The following is an 18,869-nucleotide window of genomic DNA, read 5'->3' as shown; positions in this document are numbered from 1 at the left end:
ACCAGGGGCATCTCATGGGGTCCCCTACTGACCCTGGGCCCTCGGGCAGTGCCTGAGTTTCCAAATGGTCAGTCCACCCCTGGTATAGATGGGCAATTTCAAGGAAGACTCCAGCAACTGGGCTTTGGAAATCAACCAATGTGCTGAAAATGGTATAGATGGGCAATTTCAAGGAAGATTCTAGAAACTAGGCTTTGGAAATCAACCAACGTGCTGAAAATGTTATAGACGTGCAATTTCAAGGAAGACTCCAGAAACTGGGCTTTGGAAATCAACCAATGTGCTGCTAATTTAACCACTTGCCCTCCTGAGGATTTATCCCCCTTTCCTAACCAGGCCATTTTTTTTGCGTTACGGCGCTGCGTTACTTTAACTGACAATTGCGCGGTCATGCAACGCTGCAACCAAATGAAATTTACGAGCTTTCTTTTGGTGGTATTTGATCGCATGTGCACGTTTTTTTACTGCCTTGCTGAACAAAAGTACAGGACAAACCTGCCTGGCTTGATCCTGAGTTTCCCTGTTCTGTGTATAGATTGCTGCTTCTATTACCAGTGGATCCTGCCTCCCTTACATTATATATATATATACACTTTAACTTTACATGTAAACTTATATATTCAATATTATCCATCACATAACTCTGCTTTCCATGTCAAATAAATAAATAAATAAATACAAAATGTTGGCCTTTAACCGTCATGCTAAGACCCTGCCAAGACTTCTCTGTAATCCATATGGAAGTGTTTTCCTTATCACGGGAGGAGGATGGAAATGCATGCTAAAATGCTGATTATCCCCATATATGAATACTTGCTGTCACCAGGGAACAGGGCCAATGACATCGCTAAACTCCCTTTGGCCTGCCATGGGCGATTAGAATCCTTACATCTGCTTTGGAATACATATGTATGTGAAGTGTAAAAAAAAAAAAAATAATGATTTCAGGCAAGTATCAATCACTGGTCTGTTCCAATCTTTAAATCACAGATATGTATTGTTACTTGTGGCTCTAGAAGCCTTTATATTTCATCAAAAAGATTCAATGTTGCTCCTTACAGGAAGACAATAAAATATATTCCGCATTAAACAGAGATGACAAGCCTTAAACACGCACAGATGGATGCCCTTAGCATATCTTGGAAAGGGAAGGGGGGAGGAGAGTTATGGCATTGGAACTTTTCAGAAAGAGTTTTAGCAAAGTTCGGAGTGATGGATTGGAGATCCCTTGCCTAACTCAATGCAGCAAAGATCAGAGAGCAGCGTGTTGCAATGAACTAATTTGATTTTTTTAATTATTATTATTATTTATGAATTACCGTATTTTTCGCTCCATAAGACGCACCTGACCATAAGACGCACCTAGGTTTTAGAGGTGAAAAACAAGAGAAAAAAAAATATTCTGAACCAATGGACTGCAGACACAGTACAGGGGATGACCAAGAGACTGCGGACACAGTACAGGAGATGACCAGAGACTGCGGACATAGTACAGGGGATGACCAGAGACTGCGGACACAGTACAGGAGATGACCAGAGACTGCGGACACAGTACAGGAGATGACCAGAGACTGCGGACACAGTAAAGGAGATGACCAGAGACTGCGGACACAGTACAGGAGATGACCAGAGACCGCGGACACAGTGCAGGAGATGACCAGAGACTGCGGACACAGTACAGGAGATGACCAGAGACTGCGGACATAGTGCAGGAGATGACCAGAGACCGCGGACACAGTGCAGGAGATGACCAGAGACTGCGGACACAGTGCAGGGGATGACCAGAGACTGCGGACACAGTACAGGAGATCACCAGAGACTGCGGACACAGTGCAGTAGATCACCAGAGACTGCGGACACAGTACAGGAGATGACCAGAGACCGCGGACACAGTACAGGAGATGACCAGAGACCGCGGACACAGTGCAGGAGATGACCAGAGACCGCGGACACAGTGCAGGGGATGACCAGAGACTGCGGACAGTACAGGGAATGACCAGAGACTGCAGACAGTGCAGGGAATGACCAGAGACTGCAGACAGTGCAGGGAATGACCAGAGAATGCTGTCCTTTTGGGAAGGAGGGGGAGCGGGTACCTGAATTTGACAGGTACCCGCTCCCACTTCCGCGGAGTTGCCTTCCCTCTTCTTCCCGGGCCGGCTTCTGTGACAGCCGGGTGCCCACTGCGCATGCGCGAGAAGCGCTGCGCTTTGTGAATGGCCCGGCGCCTTCTGGGACCTGTCACGTGTCGCAGAAGACACCGGATCATTCACAAAGCGCAGCACATGCGCAGTGGGCACCCGGCTGTCACAGAAGCCGCCGCGGGAAGACTGTGCAGCGCTGGAGCGAGGAACAGGTAAGGCCCTGCAGGAGAGAACAGCTGAGCGGCCGTCCCGGTTTTCTGACATGGTGGCCGCAAAAATACCGGACCGGCCGCTTTATATTCGCTCCATAAGACGCACTAACATTTTCCCCCCTTTTTTGGGGGGAAAAAAGTGCGTCTTATGGAGCGAAAAATACGGTAATATTTCTGTAGCACTTTTTGTCCTGAGGATTTACAGCACCTCTTGTCAGACTCACCCATTTAAGTCAATGGGACCATGCCGCAACGGGCCAACAGGTGAGCCACAGAATGTAAATGCAAAGCCCCCTTAGGCTCAAAAAGAAAAAACAAACAACAAAACTGGCATTTACGAGGCAGCAGTATTACCTCTGAAATGCCTGGAAGCCGCTGCTCTACCGCCATGGATTGCTTTTCAGAATGATGGTAGAGACTGTCGCCAGTCTCGATTGGCTACCTCTACTGGAAGAGTTTTCCATGCATCATTTACTCGTTTGGGTTATATTAATACTAGAGAATGGGTCCATTGTTTATTGTAAAAGCCTTATCAGCAGGGATGAGCTTAGGTGCTTTTGGATCCTAGTCCTAACCCACTTGAGCTGTCCCACCAGGAAGATGTCGCTGTGGACCATCAATTTTAAGCAGCCAAGGCCACCTATGATTGGCAGTCCTTAGTGACAGGTTCCTGGAGGGATAACTCAGGCGGGTTCAGATCCAAACGCACCTAATCCATACTCATCAGTGAGTCACAACAACATAACTGAATACATCTATAGTAGTCACAATAATTAGGTTTCATTAGTGGTTGGGGATGGTTAAGTATATAATAATTAGTTGACTCTAGAACAGGGGTCTCCAAACTTTCTAAACAAAGAGCCAGTTTGTATTTCTTTGGACTTTAGGGGGGCAGGACTGTAATAAGTGAGAGTAGAAAATGCCTTGGTGTAAGCGGGAGTAACAATGCCCCAGGCTTGTTGGTCAGTGGGAGTAAGAAAATTACATGGCGTCTATGATCGAAGGGAACAGAAATAGTGCCCCATCATTAGTATTAGCGGAAGCAGTAATTCTTCATCTTTGGTATCAGTGGGAGGAATAGTGCCCCATCATTGGTGTCAGTGGGAGGAATAGTGCCCCATCATTGGTGTCAGTGAGAGGAATAGTGCCCCATCATTGGTATCAGTAGGAGGAACAGTGCCCCATCATTGGTATCAGTAGGAGGAACAGTGCCCCATCATTGGTGTCAGTGAAAGAAATAGTGCCCCATCATTGATATCAGTGGGAGGAATAGTGTCCCAGCATTGGTATCAGTGGGAGGAATAGTGCCCCATCATTGGTATCAATTGTATCACTGCCGCCAGTGTATACAAGTCCAATTCTCGAATGACTTGCTACCTCTACTGGAAGAGTTTTCCATGCATCATTTATTCATTTGGGCTATAATAATACTAGAGAATGGGTCCATTGTTTATTGTAAAAGCCTTATCAGCAGGGATGAGCTTAGGTGCTTTTGGATCCTAGTCCTAACCCACTTGAGCTGTCCCACCAGGAAGATGTTGCTGTGGACCATCAATTTTAAGCAGCCAAGGCCACTTATGATTGGCAGTCCTTAGTTACAGGTTCCTGGAGGGAACTCTAGAACAGGGGTCTCCAAACTTTCTAAACAAAGAGCCAGTTTGTATTCCTTTGGACTTTAGGGGGGCAGGACTGTAATCAGTGGGAGTAGAAAATGCCTTGGTGTAAGCGGGAGTAACAATGCCCCAGGCTTGTTGGTCAGCGGGAGTAAGAAAATGACATGGCGTCTATGATCGAAGGGAACAGAAATACTGCCCCATCATTAGTATTAGCGGAAGCAGTAATTCTTCATCTTTGGTATCAGTGAGAGAAATAGTGCCCCATCATTGGTGTCAGTGGTAGGAATAGTGCCCCATCATTGGTGTCAGTGGGAGGAATAGTGCCCCATCATTGGTGTCAGTGAGAGAAATAGTGTCCCATCATTGGTATCAGTGGGAGGAATAGTGTCCCATCATTGGTGTCAGTGGGAGGAATAGTGCCCCATGATTGGTGTCAGTGGGAGGAATAGTGACCCATCATTGGTATCAGTGGGAGGAATAGTGCCCTATCATTGGTATCAGTGGAAGGAATAGTGCCCCATAATTGGAGAAATAGTGTTTCATCATCAGTGTCAGTGGGAAGAATAGAGTCGCATCGTTGGAATCAGCGGTAGGAATAGTGCCCCATCATTGGAATAAAGGGGAGAAGTTATGTCCCATTATTGTTATTGGTGGAAATAATAGCGCCTCACCAATGGTGGGAGTGGGAGGAATTATGCCCCACTGTTGGTGTCAGTGGAAGTAATGGTGCCTCATATCAACGGTAGGAATGATGCCCCGGGGGCTGTATAAAGGCAAGTAAAGGGCCATATCTGGCCCGTGAACCATAGTTTGGAGACTGCTGTTTTAGACAACAGGAGCCTTGGACCCAATACTATTTATGAAAGTCGAGACCAGAGACAGGCAACAAAAAAAACAAGGAGAGACTCAAGGAACTTAATATATAAAGCCTCAAAGAAACAATGGAAAGAGGGGAGCATGAATTAAATCTTTAAATGTAATATAGGGTGTGAATAAGGTTCAGGATGGCAGTCATTTCGACATGAAGCTAAGATCAAGGACACAGGGACAGAAGGAAAGTTCAAAATGAACCTTAAAAGGTAGTATTTCAGGAGGTAGGAGTAGTGGATACTTGGATTAGATTTCCAGCAGAGGTAATGAGTCAGTCAACAGCAGGGGCAGACTGACCATTTGGAAACTCGAGCGCTGCCCGAGGACCCGGGGTCAGTAGGGGGCCCCATGAGATGCCCCTGGTACCTTTTTCATAGGCTTTTTTGAGTTTGGGCAAGGACACAGGGGCCCCATGATCCCCTATTGCCCAGGGGCCCCATGAGTTGTCAGTCCGCCCCTGGTCAACAGTAAGTGAATTTAAAAATTCTTGGGATAATAAATATATATATATATATATATATATATATATATATATATATATATACTCATATAAAAAGGTTAAACAAAAAGAAATAAAGAAAATTAAAATTCAATGGACTATCTTTTCTGTTGTTACTCTTCCACGGTCAGTCATTTTAGGAATCCATTATTTTGAATGAAATCCCTCATGACTGGGGGTATTGTGTACTTTTGTACCTAGAAAGTCTCCACTTCAAAGTGTGTTTTTCTTTTTAGTAACTAATTGTATTTTCTTTTTACCTGAGCAGCTGCAAAGTACAGGAGCACTCTTGTACAGGCCTATCGCTCTCTGCTCCTTAACAGTAAAGAAAAAAAAAGTTAGGCAAGATTTATTGTCTTACATTCTTTTTACCTAGTGCTAATTCTACTTAATTCCTCAAGACGTTTTGTTTTTTCTTTATTTTGGAAATAAACAGTTAAGAGAAATCAATAACTTAAGCAGATAAAGTAACCTGTGAATTATTGTTTTATGGGTCTTGCCTACGAGCGTTTCCACAGTTAAAAATGTATAATACTTTATGATTTATCGCTGGAGTCAAGGTTTGACTAATTACATTTGCTTTTTCCGTTTTGTGGATTTTTATTTTTACTCATTGGTTGAACGAGCCCTTTTTTTTTGTTCACTAATTCTCCAGGAAAAAAAAAAAAGAGCCTTTAAACGTGTCCACAGAACAGTAATTTATGCAATAACCTTTATCTGCTAATAAGCTAGAATGCGAACGCAATTCTTTAATTCCCTCAGTATTCCATTTTAAAAAAAAAAAAAAATAGGAATAATAGAAACCATATTGAGGTAGCTTAAGTTAAATAAAAACATATTATTTAAATAGTAATAAGTTCTTTTATTCCTAGCAAAAAAAACCTTGTGTAATACCTTGCATGGGGTGTCCGGGAACTTCCACACTTTCTTAGAGTTTCAAAATGTATCTTGAAACAAGCCTATCGTTAATGGTAAATGGTCAAACATTCAAACATAGCCTATCATGGAAAAAATAATAGGTAGAGGTGACATTCAGTGTGTCAAAATAACTAGGAGATCTTGGGAATTTAGACAGCTGAAGTAGTGCCAACTACTTCTGGAAAATTTTGGCTCTTTTCCCTTCTTTGTTTCATTGTTAGCCAATTTGGGCACCAGTCACATTAAAAGAGACACAATCAGCTACCTAAAGATATTCAAATGACAGGACTCTGCAAAAGAAGACCTATTATATCTCTGCGGCTTTTGACACGGTTGACCACCCCCTCCTCCTCATACAACTACACTCTCTTGGCCTCAGAGACTCCGCTCTCTCCTGGCTCTCTTCCTATCTATCACAACGCTCCTTCAGTGTTACCTATAACGCTGCCACCTCCTCTTCACTCCCCCTCTCTGTTGGGGTCCCTCAAGGTTCTGTCAAAGGACCCCTTCTCTTCTCCATCTACACCTCCTCCCTGGGCCAATTGATACACTCTCACGGCTTCAACTAACATCTCTATGCCGACGACACACAAATCTATCTCTCTACCCCTCACCTCACCACTTCAGTCTCCGCCCGAATCACACACCTACTGAGCGACATATCGGACTGGATGTAACTTCACTTCCTCAAACTAAATCTGTCTAAAATCAAGCTCCTAGTCTTCCCCCAGCCCGCGCCCCCCCGACATCAAGACATCAAGACTAACAGCACCACTATCAGTCCCTCCCCTCAAGCCAGAGTACTTGGTGTCATCCTAGACTCCAATCTGTCCTTCCAGTCCCAAGTCCATTCGCTGGCAAACTCATGTAGACTTCATCTCCAAAATATGTCTGTTCCTAACCCCGGAAACCACTAAGCAACTCATTCACTCCCTCATTATATCACGCCTTGACTACTGTAACTCCCTCCTCATCGGCTTACCCCACCGCAGGCTATCCCCGCTTCAGTCTATCCTGAATGCTGCGGCCAGACTCATCCAGCTTACTAACCACTCTGTATCCACCACCCCCCTCTGCCAAACCCTCCACTGGCTTCCGATTGCCCAACGGATAAAATTCCAAATGCTAACAATGACTTATAAAGCTGTTCATAATACTGCCCCAAACTACATCACCAACATGATATCCAAATACCACCCAAAATGTACTCTCCGTTCCTCACAAGACCTCCTACTCTCTAGTTCCCTGGTCTCCTCCTCCCATGCCTGTCTCCAGGACTTCTCCAGGGCTTTCCCCATTCTCTGGAACTCCCTACCCCAATCCATCAGACTGTCACCTACTCTCCTCACCTTTAGGCGCACTCTGAAAACCTCTCTCTTCAGGGAAGCCTACCCCGCCCTCTGCTAATTACTGAACTCCTCCACTCTTCCTATTACTCCATCCCCCACAGCTATTTCCTCCTGTACCACTATCCCCTCCCTCCTAGATTGTAAGCTCCAAGGAGCAGGGCCCTTGAACCCCTCGTGTATTGAATCGTATTGTTACTGTACTGTCTCGTGTACTGTCTCCCTTTATAATGTACAGCGCTGAGCACACTGTCGGTGCTATATAAATCCTGTATAATAATAATATCCATCCTTTAGGTTCCTGGTGCCCAATCTGTAAGCAGACCTTTGGTATATGATGTGCAGCCCTCAGACTTCAGCAGTCTGTGGTGGGATTAGGATAATAGCAGTGATCTCTACTAGCCGCATGTAACATGTTACCATTTTTTTATTGTCTTCTATAGCATATCTCTAGCCTAAAACATGGCATGTCCATAGTCTCTGACCATCATTTTCTCTATTAGGTCTGCAGTCACAAGACTTTCCAGCATTGGATACATCTAGTCCATCTGCTACCCGCTACATCAATACTGTACATAGCAGTGACATTTGGGTTGGATGATGGAACCACAACGCACAACAAGGGACATAAGCAAATGAAACTCACAAAAGTTTCAAATGCCAAAGCGTCTTGTGGAGGTAGCAGCACTGGAATGAAAGGAAAGTAGTAGACACAAGGCATCGAAGAAGTGAGTATATTATCTATAGTCTCTGATCATCATTTCCTTCTATTAAGTCTACAGTCTCTGACAGTATTCTCAAGCAATACATATACTGAACGTTATGTGTGGCCCTTGGGTGATGTCAGGGGCCGCAGTTGAGGCCTCCTATAAGTTCATCAGTTGACAATCACTGCCTTAGGTGGTTTAAGTCTCCGGCCTTTGCTCATTTCCAGCACTACAGCCTCCATCAGATTTTCCAGCATTTGATATTTATAGTCCATCTGCCAACTCTTACATCAATATAGTACACAGCAGTAACATAAGGGTTGGGGGGTGGAACCACAGTGCACTACAGGGGACACAAGCAAATGACACTACCAGAAGTGTCAAATGCCAAAGACTCTTGGGGAGGTACCAGCACCGGAATGAAGGGAAAGTAGGAGACGCAGGTCATCGAAGAAGTGAGAAAAAAAATCCCTCTTCTTTTGCAGGGAACTGGTATGAGGATTGTTTTTTTAAGATTTGACAGGATTAACAAACTGGAATTATACTCCACTTTTACATTTTGCCTTACAGGTAATACCTCTCACCTGTAGGTACCATGAATATCTCCTAAACCTCACCGTTTAAGAGATATTCACATCGACTGTAAATCATGGCATCACGTTCAGGTGCAGTACAATCATAGTATTCATGTAGTACATGTAGTGTGCTATGAATGCAGAGAGCTCCGTGCCACAATGGTGATTCCCATGAGCAAGTGCAGGAGTCATGTCATCATGGCCCAGCCATTCAAATGGCCGGAGAGAGCAAACCTGGAAAGAAGATGCGCAAACTTGGAAGGAAACCCGGCAAACTGTACGGTTTACATTCGCTTTAACGAAGAACTTCATTCCACCCCTCTCAATTCCCTCTTAAGAAGTCTATAGAATATGTGATTTTCTTTCCTTCCACCACAGGTGGAAGGAAAGAAAATCACTTGATTACCCCATCAACAGAGTAAGTGTTGATGGCAGAATCCCTCCCGCAGCACTATAGTGTTCGGTCAGTGGGGAACCTTCTCAAAAGGCAGAATACAATGATTACTGCTAGGGGCTATAGCCACTGGAAGTAATCATATGCAAAAAATCTGATAGGCTGGCTGTACCCAAGTTGATCCATGGAACGATTTGGGTACAAAAAGTCTGCCCATATATGGATCTAATCTCAGCTGGTCCCTGCTGAACCAGCCAAAATTGGATCCATCTATGGTCGGCTTTACCAGTTATGCTGCTTTCTCCTAAAACAACATACTCACCTGCCCAGTGGATCTGGCATTGTCCTGCAGAGATCTGCTGTGTGAGTATAACAGCCTGTGTCCTGTGCCATCATCTTGGTCCTCTTTAGCTGGTTGCCTCTTTTGGGATCCATCTATGGTCGGCTTTACCAGTTATGCTGATCCATCTATGGTCGGCTTTACCAGTTATGCTGCTTTCTCCTAAAACAACATACTCACCTGCCCAGTGGATCTGGCATTGTCCTGTAGAGATCTGCTGTGTGAGTATAACAGCCTGTGTCCTGTGCCATCATCTTGGTCCTCTTTAGCTGGTTGCCTCTTTTGGGATCAGGCAGACTGGCTCCCAATGATGCTTGAGGTTCTGACCCCAGGCCACTCCGTGAATGGGCCTTCAGGGATATGTGACAAGGTCAGCCCAGGGGGTTGCTGGAGCATGACACACCATTCTGGCTTAGACCAGAATGCCAGAGGGGGCAGGGTTGTCTGGATTTTTTTTTTATTCTAAATAACCCTCTCTCAAGAAACGTTAGTTATTATGAGTATAGACTGGGAAAGGAGCCATGCCCCAAAGTTCATTTTTGGAGTAAAGTTCCTCTTTTATGTGTGTTGCCCTGAGATTATTGAAGGCCTCCATTCAATTAATTTGAAAAAAAAACTGCATGTCAGAGGCACCATTGACTTCAGTGGGTTTAGTAGAATAAACATTCCCTGCAAATGTTTTGTCGAAACACAGCAAAATGTGTGGATCCCATCTGGTGTGACTAAGTCCTGAGAGATATAAGAGCCCGGTGAGTTTAGGAGGTCTAAGCTTTTATTTTGTAACGTTTGTTGGTGAAAGACTTTTCATGGAAACTTACACAGATGGCTAGGCCACAAGTTCCTAATTGCCCGATATGGAGATTCTAAAGTGTCAAAGTTCAGCCCGGAAATCTTTGCGCACTTTTCACCAAGACCATTTCTGAGTGAACACCGAGCTAAGCTTAGAGCTATGGAATTTAACGTCCCCATTTTAATTGCTCGCAGGATTTGCTGCGCTGTATCTTCCAGGGGAGCCATATAATCCATATTGATGAGGCCTTGGGGACCATTACCCACTTCCAAATGCCTTGTTTGTTGAAATCTGCTTGTCAAACCATTACTAAAAAAAAAAAAAAAAATCAACATCTTCAATTGCACAGTCTGGCTAAACTCTTAATTAAATCAAAATGAGCCAATCCCCTTTATGCTCTGAATGTTTCAGGTGTTGTATAAAACACCAACAAAGAGATACTTGACATTAAACAACGTTGTTGTGTGTGTGTTTTCTGTTTAATACTTGTTTGCTGAATAGGATGCATTCATTAAAACATTTCTCTGGGGTATAAGTGGTGCTGTATAATTATGAGGCATTATGAAACATTACATTATGTACTGTATATTCACAGAGTAATGTTAACACTAAGCTATCTTCATCTTCATAGACAGATAACCATAACTCCAAATGTATTACCGACAATATGACCATATTTAAAAATTCCAAACTGGAGGTGAACTTGAAATTTTATATATTTGAATGTCCACATTGCAGTATTACTATTTGGATGCCCAAAAGGCTGCTGGGGGAAGGGACCAAACTCTGCTCCAAAGGTTGTTTCTACCTTATTTCTGCTTCTGCTGTTGCCTGAGCATCCTTAGCTTGACTGCCAGTGCCGCTAGGTCCCACCCTTCCATCTTAGTATTTCTGGTAGAATTTTTCAATGAAGTGACCTAGGTTGTTTTTTTGGCCACATCATTTCATAACAAAAGCTTTCCAAACCATTCTGCACAATTTTAATGCTCTGTAATACATAGCGTGACGGGAGTCACTTTGGGTGGGGGGCCCATGGAACACAGCTCACTTTGGAGAGGTGGGGAGACCCCTGTCTCAGCTCCCCATATCCCTATTATGTGTAAGTCACCCTGTGTCTGTCAGGGGTACAGGGTGATCTGTCCTAATATTGGGGTGGGGGGTTGTTGATTGTTTAATGCCACGTGGTTGCATCCCATTGTTCTATTGTGTGTCTTGCTTGGGAGCTAACTATTATGGGATGTATGTGTTTATGTGTATTGGCTTGGTGGGGGGTGTCTGCAGCAGCCCTCCCTCCTGCTGGGACTGTCTGCTGGCATGTCTCTTGTTACTAAAGGTAGATTGCCCCGCCCTGTGTCATTATGCAGGGAGGGGGGGGGGGGTTGTTCCATTGAATGTACTGTATATACCTTCTATCTGTGTTAAAATAAATTAGTCTATTTCCTGGTTTTACTTCAAGACTGGTGTTATCTAGTCTTGTACGGTCTGCTGTGGTGTCTGTGGTTGGTGTTTGGACGGGGAAGCGGTATCCTAACGGAAGTACCCAAGCTCAGATGGGCTCCGGTTCTGTTACACATAGTTTTTTTGAGGCTGGTTTGGATTCTTATTGATTTCAATGGAACTTCCATTTTTGTAAGCTCGTAAGAGCAGGGCCCTCAATCCCCTCATGTTTTGCATGGTATTGTTATTGTTCTGTCCCCCTTTGTAATGTACAGCGCTGAGCGAACTATTGGCGCTTTATAAATACTGTATAATAATAATAATAATTTTGGAGGTTTGGGAATTTATAGGTTATACACATTTTTAGCAAGTTTGGCTAAACCACAACTGACTTTTCAAGTTTGCTTATCCCTAATTCAAACCCACTTTCTAGTAATGGTAAAAAAACGAGAGACGCACTCCACCATTAACTTGTCTTGATGCCCTATTCCATACACCATAGAATGGCTGCATATATTTTTACCTACTCTATCCTTGTGAGCAAACCCGTCGGGGGTGAAGTGCATATAGGGAGTGTGGTTCTAGAAACAGCATGTATGCAGCCATTCTATGGTATATGGTATATGGAATAAAGCATCAGGACAAGTTTAAGAAGAGGTGTAACACTCAATTTTTAACATTATCATGTTGGACCAGAAGCAAGCTATTGCAGCCACCACCCAAATGGTCTATGAATGTTGAGAGGTGGAGGTTTGGAGTGATGTTGTGGATTTAGATATGCTTTTACTGTCCACTTTCTGCTAAACCACTCCTCATTTATAACCTCAAAACCAGAACAATCCTTTGACACTTGGGACCGTATGGGCCCACCTATGTGAAAGAAAGAGAAACTGAGGTATTGTAGGTAGACACCTAAGTGGATGTATTCTAGGAGCAAATTACAATTCTGAAGGATTGTTCAGATGAAGGGGGTCAGCCTTCATGTACAGTAATCTCACAAACTACCAGGTGTCACTTTATGGCCTTTTTAAAAAATGTTGCTTGCAAAGTAGGGCCTCCAATCTTGTGGTAACAGTTTGTTGAAGAGCCTTTTGTGTTCCAGCATGACTGGGCCCCGCTACCTTCGTAAAGCCATGGTTTGATGAGTTGGTGTGGAAGAACCAAGTGGCCTGTACAAAGCCGTGATCTGAACCCTACTAATCACCTTTGGGATGAACTGGAATTATGATGTCCTCTTATCCAACGTCACAAATGCTTCTTTGGTTAAGTGGGCACAAATTCCCACAGACATGCTACAAACTTTTGCCACAAAGGGAAGCCAACCCCATAGTAATGTCTACAGGCTTGGAGGCTCATACTGGTGATGGTCAGGTCTACAAAAAAACAATAGCACACTAAACACATATGACTCCCCCCCCACCCAACTATCACCTTATGGCAACAGTCACCCTGACACTACTTATGCTGTCACTTCAAGAATTAACATTCATCCTTCCCCTAACCTAACACTTAAAATGAACCTAGGTAAGTATATACATTATTTCTACCTAGGTTGGCCATCAAAGGTGTTAGGAAGGGGATGAGCATTTTTAAGACCAGTTAGGTTTTGCATGGAAATCTACTTTAAGTGTTGAGTAGGCTAAATGATATATACAACGGCTGGTAAAGCCTGGAGTGGTGACATCACCCATAGCCTCCCAAGGTCTATCCATTGTCAACGGTCCCTCCTTTTTCTTTCAGCCACCGCTAACTGACACAGGGGAGCAGTATCACAGGACTGAACTGGAGTGGGCTGAGAATAAGTAAGTATATACATCCTTATCACAAAAGTTAGTCAGCAGAGGTGTTAGGAGGAGGGAGGGAACAGTTTTAACACTAGTTAGGTTTAGCTTGGAATTCTACTTAAAATTTTTAACTTGGCTTGGTTGTACTTTCATGGAAACTGCAGTGGCTAAACCAAATAATCTGTTGGGTACACTGTCAAGGTTTAGCTTTCATTCATAAGTATTCTTAAGCACCCTAAGAATTGAGATGTTTGAAATTGGGGCAATTTATCCAAATAGGTGGATATTACAAACGATGAATGTCAGGATAAAGCAGTGTATGACCAACACAAAAGAATCCCATTCCCCAACGTACATTGGGCATAGCCTGCCAGAATCTTGATGAGACTTACCGGTATACACATGTACTGCAGCAAGAAAATAAAAAAAACCTCAGAGAGCCATGTGTGTGTGGGTAGGTTTCAGCAAGTGTGCATACATAAAACGTATAGACAGCCAGCTCAATGTATATTCATCCAAACACACATTTCTTCTTGAAACAAAGAAGCGGGTGCAATCTGTTCTTTTTCATGAGGAACGTTTTATATCAGTTGCACAAAACAAATGGAAAAAATATCCACCGAAACCATCTGTGCCTCCTTTTTGTGCACCAAAAAAAAAAAAAGAAATCTGCAGATCTGCTCTTGTGAAGACTGTACATCCAAAGACAGAAGAAACAAAGACGCCGGTGTCAGGAACTGGCCCACTTCTGCTGGAAGCTACTTAATTAATTATCCCTGCGACAGGAGGCTCCAGGATACAAACAACTAAACATAGCTCTTCCTTCGAGGGTGAGGGAGTAAAGTAAAACTGATCCAAGGCTTGTAATAACCAATTTAAGGGAAGGCAATGGAAGGCGGACCAGTTGCAATGCCCAACTGGCAACTGCATGGGGCTCCTAAAGTTCATGATGAATGTAGTGGATGTTGTAGTGAACTATTACTGTTCTATATAGGCCTTGGAACATTGCTACCTTTGCTATGTATAATACAGAATATTCCTAGTAAAGTCATACTATCCTGCAAGTTAGCATGTTGGTACATGCAGCAATACATGGTCTTCTATGTAGGGTTATTGTCAGTTGCATGTGTGCAAATATGCACTCTGCAGGCAATGACATTAAACCAGCTTTTCAAAGCTAAGCTCTGCATAGGCTTGGTGCTCAATGATCTTCCACATATCCTGTGTCCATCAACTTGCTATCTCTTTTATTACATCTGTTCAAGAAGGCTATACCAGCCCACCAGCTGGTATGTTGGCACATGCATCAGTACATGACCCTCTTCCATGTGTTTTTCATGGTGTGTGTTTGGATATGCAAGCTGCAGGCCTTGGCATCAAACCAGCTTTTTAAAATGAAGCTTTGCATAGACTCAGTGTTCAATGGTCTTCAGAAGTATCCTCTGTCCCCAACCTGCTACCTGTATTTTTGATTGCCTCTATATTATCAGCAAAGCTTCTCCTATGACCCACACTTAATCTTGCCTATTACACATCTAGTGACTTGCCGATTGGTACCACTTTGCCCAATTTGGCTAATCATGGCCTGTTTCCTAATAACGTAGGAGATCAATTCATCGTTGCTAAAGGAACCGCTAACAAGAAGAACTCTAGTTGACAATGGCTGCTATAGACACATAATCAGTGCCCAAAGCAGGACAAATCTAAGGGAAGGCAATGGAAGGCAAACCAGTTGTCCTACCCAATGGCACCTTGCAGACTTAAACCTTTTTGGCCAATTGAGCTAATCCTGGTTCCTAATGACACAAAAGATCAATTCATCACTGCTAAGGGAATCTCTAACACAAGGTTTCTCAACCTTTCTTCCGTCAATGCATCCTTTAAAATTATGCATGCTCTTGAGGCACCCCATTCTTAAAAGTAAAAAAACTAAACTAATACCTTTATGTAATGCAGCAACATCCCCACACATAGGACAATCAACATTAAAGGTGATTTATTCTACCACAGCATATGCACCTTTGCACACTGGTACTGACTAGTATCCAAGTCTTCCTCTTCACCCCCAGCTTCTCTCCCTCACTAAGCTAAAGTGACCCTAGTGCTGATAGAGAGATGCAAGGGAGTGACAAACTAGGATGCAGTGTAGGCCCCTGATGGCTTCCTTGCCAACCAATGATGTCATTGGTTGTTAGCACACCAGTGACTAGAAGGTTAAAATGGTGCCCAATGGCATGTGGCTTTGTAAAAAAAAGACAGGCTTCATCCACCCACTGGCTTGTATACAGTTTTTGGTCAATTTTTAGATATTTTGTCAAGGAGCCCCTGAAAAAGTCTGGCCTGTTCAACCCAAAAGGGAGCTTGCGGAAGTGTAGGCGTAGGCCCTGAGCTTTCCCTACTCATCTGGAACCCCTCCCTTCCACTAATGCTGTCTCTGAAAGACTGGTGTTCTCTCCCTACACTAGCCACTTTGGAAATGCATGCCAAAACTTGACGGCAGGGAGTTAAAAAGACTCTGCATGACCCAAGATGGCTGCCAGGGTCACCTGGATGTAGTGTAGCTAACCAGAGCGTTGCTCCAGGGAATCATAGAAAAACAAGCTTCCCCTTGGCTTCCCCCTCCAGTTACAGTACTGCTCCAGATGAGCACCACCTACAGTAGAGAAAATAGACTGCACCTGCCTACACACAACCACGTTAGGATCATTTCAGAAAGAGTAACGATCTTCTGGGGGGGGAAAAAAAAAAATTATATATATATATATATATATATATATATATATATATATACACATATATACACACTGTATATATACACACAATTCTACCAAGCACAGAAAATGTTCATGCCTTGGTTTCAAAAAGAAAAAATCCCATCTCAGCAGGTTAACTGTGACATCAGATGTCTCTTCAGAGAGATCTTTTAGATCTAATGATGTTTCTTTGATGAACAAACATTTGACTCAAAATTTCTTGTATCTCCAGACCATTATTTCATGTCTGTAGGTTGTCATAATGTACTGAGTCAGCTGCATCATTGGCTAGTTATCATAATCTACCTTTTCTATTTCAGAGTTTAAAAAAGCAACTTGACCCTGCCGGATTCAGCCTGTTTTGCCTGATGATGTTTGTGGCCAATGCGGAGAACCTAAATTGATATTGATAGGTGGCAAGAGAAGAGGACAGTCTCCCAAGCAACTCTCTGTCTATGCCAATCTCCTACAACCTGTCCAAGCATCCAGACCTAAGTATGAAGCATGGTATGTCACAACCCATTACCGATTGCTGATCAAGGAAGGGGCTTGTATGCGAAATAAATTGATTCTGGACACATTTCCTAGAGTCAGTTATTCTCCCGAGAAAATCCTCTTTTACTTCATTGGCTTGCAAACAGGTTCATCCTTACACCAGATAAATGATTTAGCCACTGACTGAAGACAGAGTTCTATACAGAGAGGGGCTGAGGAGATTAAAATATTTAATCTGCATTTTATTTTTTTATTTTTATATTTTTTTAATAGCAGTGGGATGTTTATGTCAAGATCATGACTGGTGAGAAGCATATGCCTACAGCTATATACAGTAAACAAATTAAAACATCATCTCTCAACCGTTTCGAGGAACCCTTGAATTAACCTTCAGGTCTCAGAAAACCTTTGCGATAGTTATATCTACATCTAATAATTGTATCTACAGGTACATCATCATGCACGGTAAGTTAAAGGGTGCCCCTTGACTCACTATGCTCAGATGCAGATGTAGGCTCCTTTAACTCTTTTTCCAAAAACCTTTGGGATCCCACAACCCCCTGGATTTCCAAAAGCTCCTTGACAGGCCCAAGGAATATACAGTATGTACTGTATTGTTAACTGAAATAGTGGTTGTTCCCTAGTATCTCTAGCTTTTGAACAGGGGTCTCCAAACTGCTGTCCAGGGGCCGGATGTGACCCTTTGCTTGCCTTTTTTTTGGCCCTTAGGGCACTATTCCTCACACTGATATGAGACACAATTCTGCCCATTGGCACAAGCAACAGGGCATAATCCCTGGAACCAATTTCAACAATGGGGCACTATTCCACCCAATGACACCATTATTGGACACTGTTCCTCTCTATAATACCAAAGATGAGACAATGTTTACTCCCACCGATGCCAGGAAAATGTTTACTCCCACTGGCCACGGTCTGGCCCTACTAAAGTCTGAAGGATAGTAAACTGGCCCTTTCTGCAGAAAGTTTGGAGACCCCTGCATTGGAACCAGGGGTGGACTGACCATTTGGAAACTCGGGCACTGCCTGAGGGCCCAGGGTCAGATGCCCCTGGTACCTTTTTCATAGGCTTTTTTGAGTTTGGGCAAAGACACAGGGGCCCCATGATCGCCTATTGCCCAGGGGCCCCCTGAGTTGTCAGTCCACCCCTGGTTGGAACCTTATAGAGATTGTGCTGTACTACCACCTACCTAGTGTCCTTATTAAGTCACAGAGACATTGCTCTTATGAGCTATTGTTTATACAGCTTAATAATCGCTTTAATATTGTTGTCAGGAATGGACTCACCATTAGTGGTGGGACTCATCTGCCGTGTGGGCTGCAGTACCAGGGCTGGCCAGCGGGTGCTCTCAGCAACCAGAAGCTCACTCCTGCAGTCAGCCATCACCTGAGGCTGATTGCAGGAGGTGTATTTAAGGAATGGCCAGACCTGCAGTCAGTGCCTTGGTGTATGTTTCCTATGAGCCCCTGTGCCTGCATCCTGTCTGCTTCCTGCCTGATTCCTGATTCTTCTTGATCCTGACTCTGAATGAACTCCGCCTGTCTTGACCCCGGCTATTCCTGACCACTCTCCAGCCTGCTCCTTTGGTACCTTAATAAATGTAGATCACTAATTTTCCCCAACTCTTTGTAAGCACACTTCACCTCTACCCTTAGAGGTGTACAAATATAAATATAAATATGCTCAGTGACAATTAATAAAAGAAACCTTTCATTATATAATAATTTCAAAAATCCAAAATCTATAATTTTTCAAATTAAAGTCCAATTTCAAATTAAAGTCCAATATCACAATAAACTAAATAAATAAATACGTGTAGTCCAAAAATTGATTCAAGTGTAAAAACTCTCCGCTGCTTGCAAAAACTTGATTACCTCAAAAAAAACAAAATATACATAGTGCATTATTCTTTATAAATAAAAATTTACATGTGAGATCATTCCGGTAATATTCACCCAAGTGAAAAG

At 43.4% G+C, this 18,869-nt stretch overlaps 1 long non-coding RNA gene across 1 annotated transcript in view; it reads left to right on the top strand.

Moving 5' to 3' along the window:
- The window catches only part of LOC149440954 (uncharacterized), a 40,389-nt gene extending 21,784 nt beyond the window's left edge, over nt 1-18,605 (top strand). The window contains exons 2-4 of the long non-coding RNA XR_016307460.1: nt 8,109-8,333; nt 13,589-13,650; nt 16,706-18,605. This is a non-coding gene — a long non-coding RNA (uncharacterized LOC149440954). The remainder of the gene's footprint in view (nt 1-8,108; nt 8,334-13,588; nt 13,651-16,705) is intronic.
- Nucleotides 18,606-18,869: the final 264 nt, after the last annotated feature.

Source organism: Staurois parvus, unplaced genomic scaffold, assembly GCF_062004578.1.
Source record: "Staurois parvus isolate SC_StPar_1 unplaced genomic scaffold, SC_StPar_1.0 ptg001044l, whole genome shotgun sequence".
Taxonomy (NCBI): domain Eukaryota; kingdom Metazoa; phylum Chordata; class Amphibia; order Anura; family Ranidae; genus Staurois; species Staurois parvus.
This window is presented reverse-complemented; position numbering and strand designations above follow the sequence as displayed.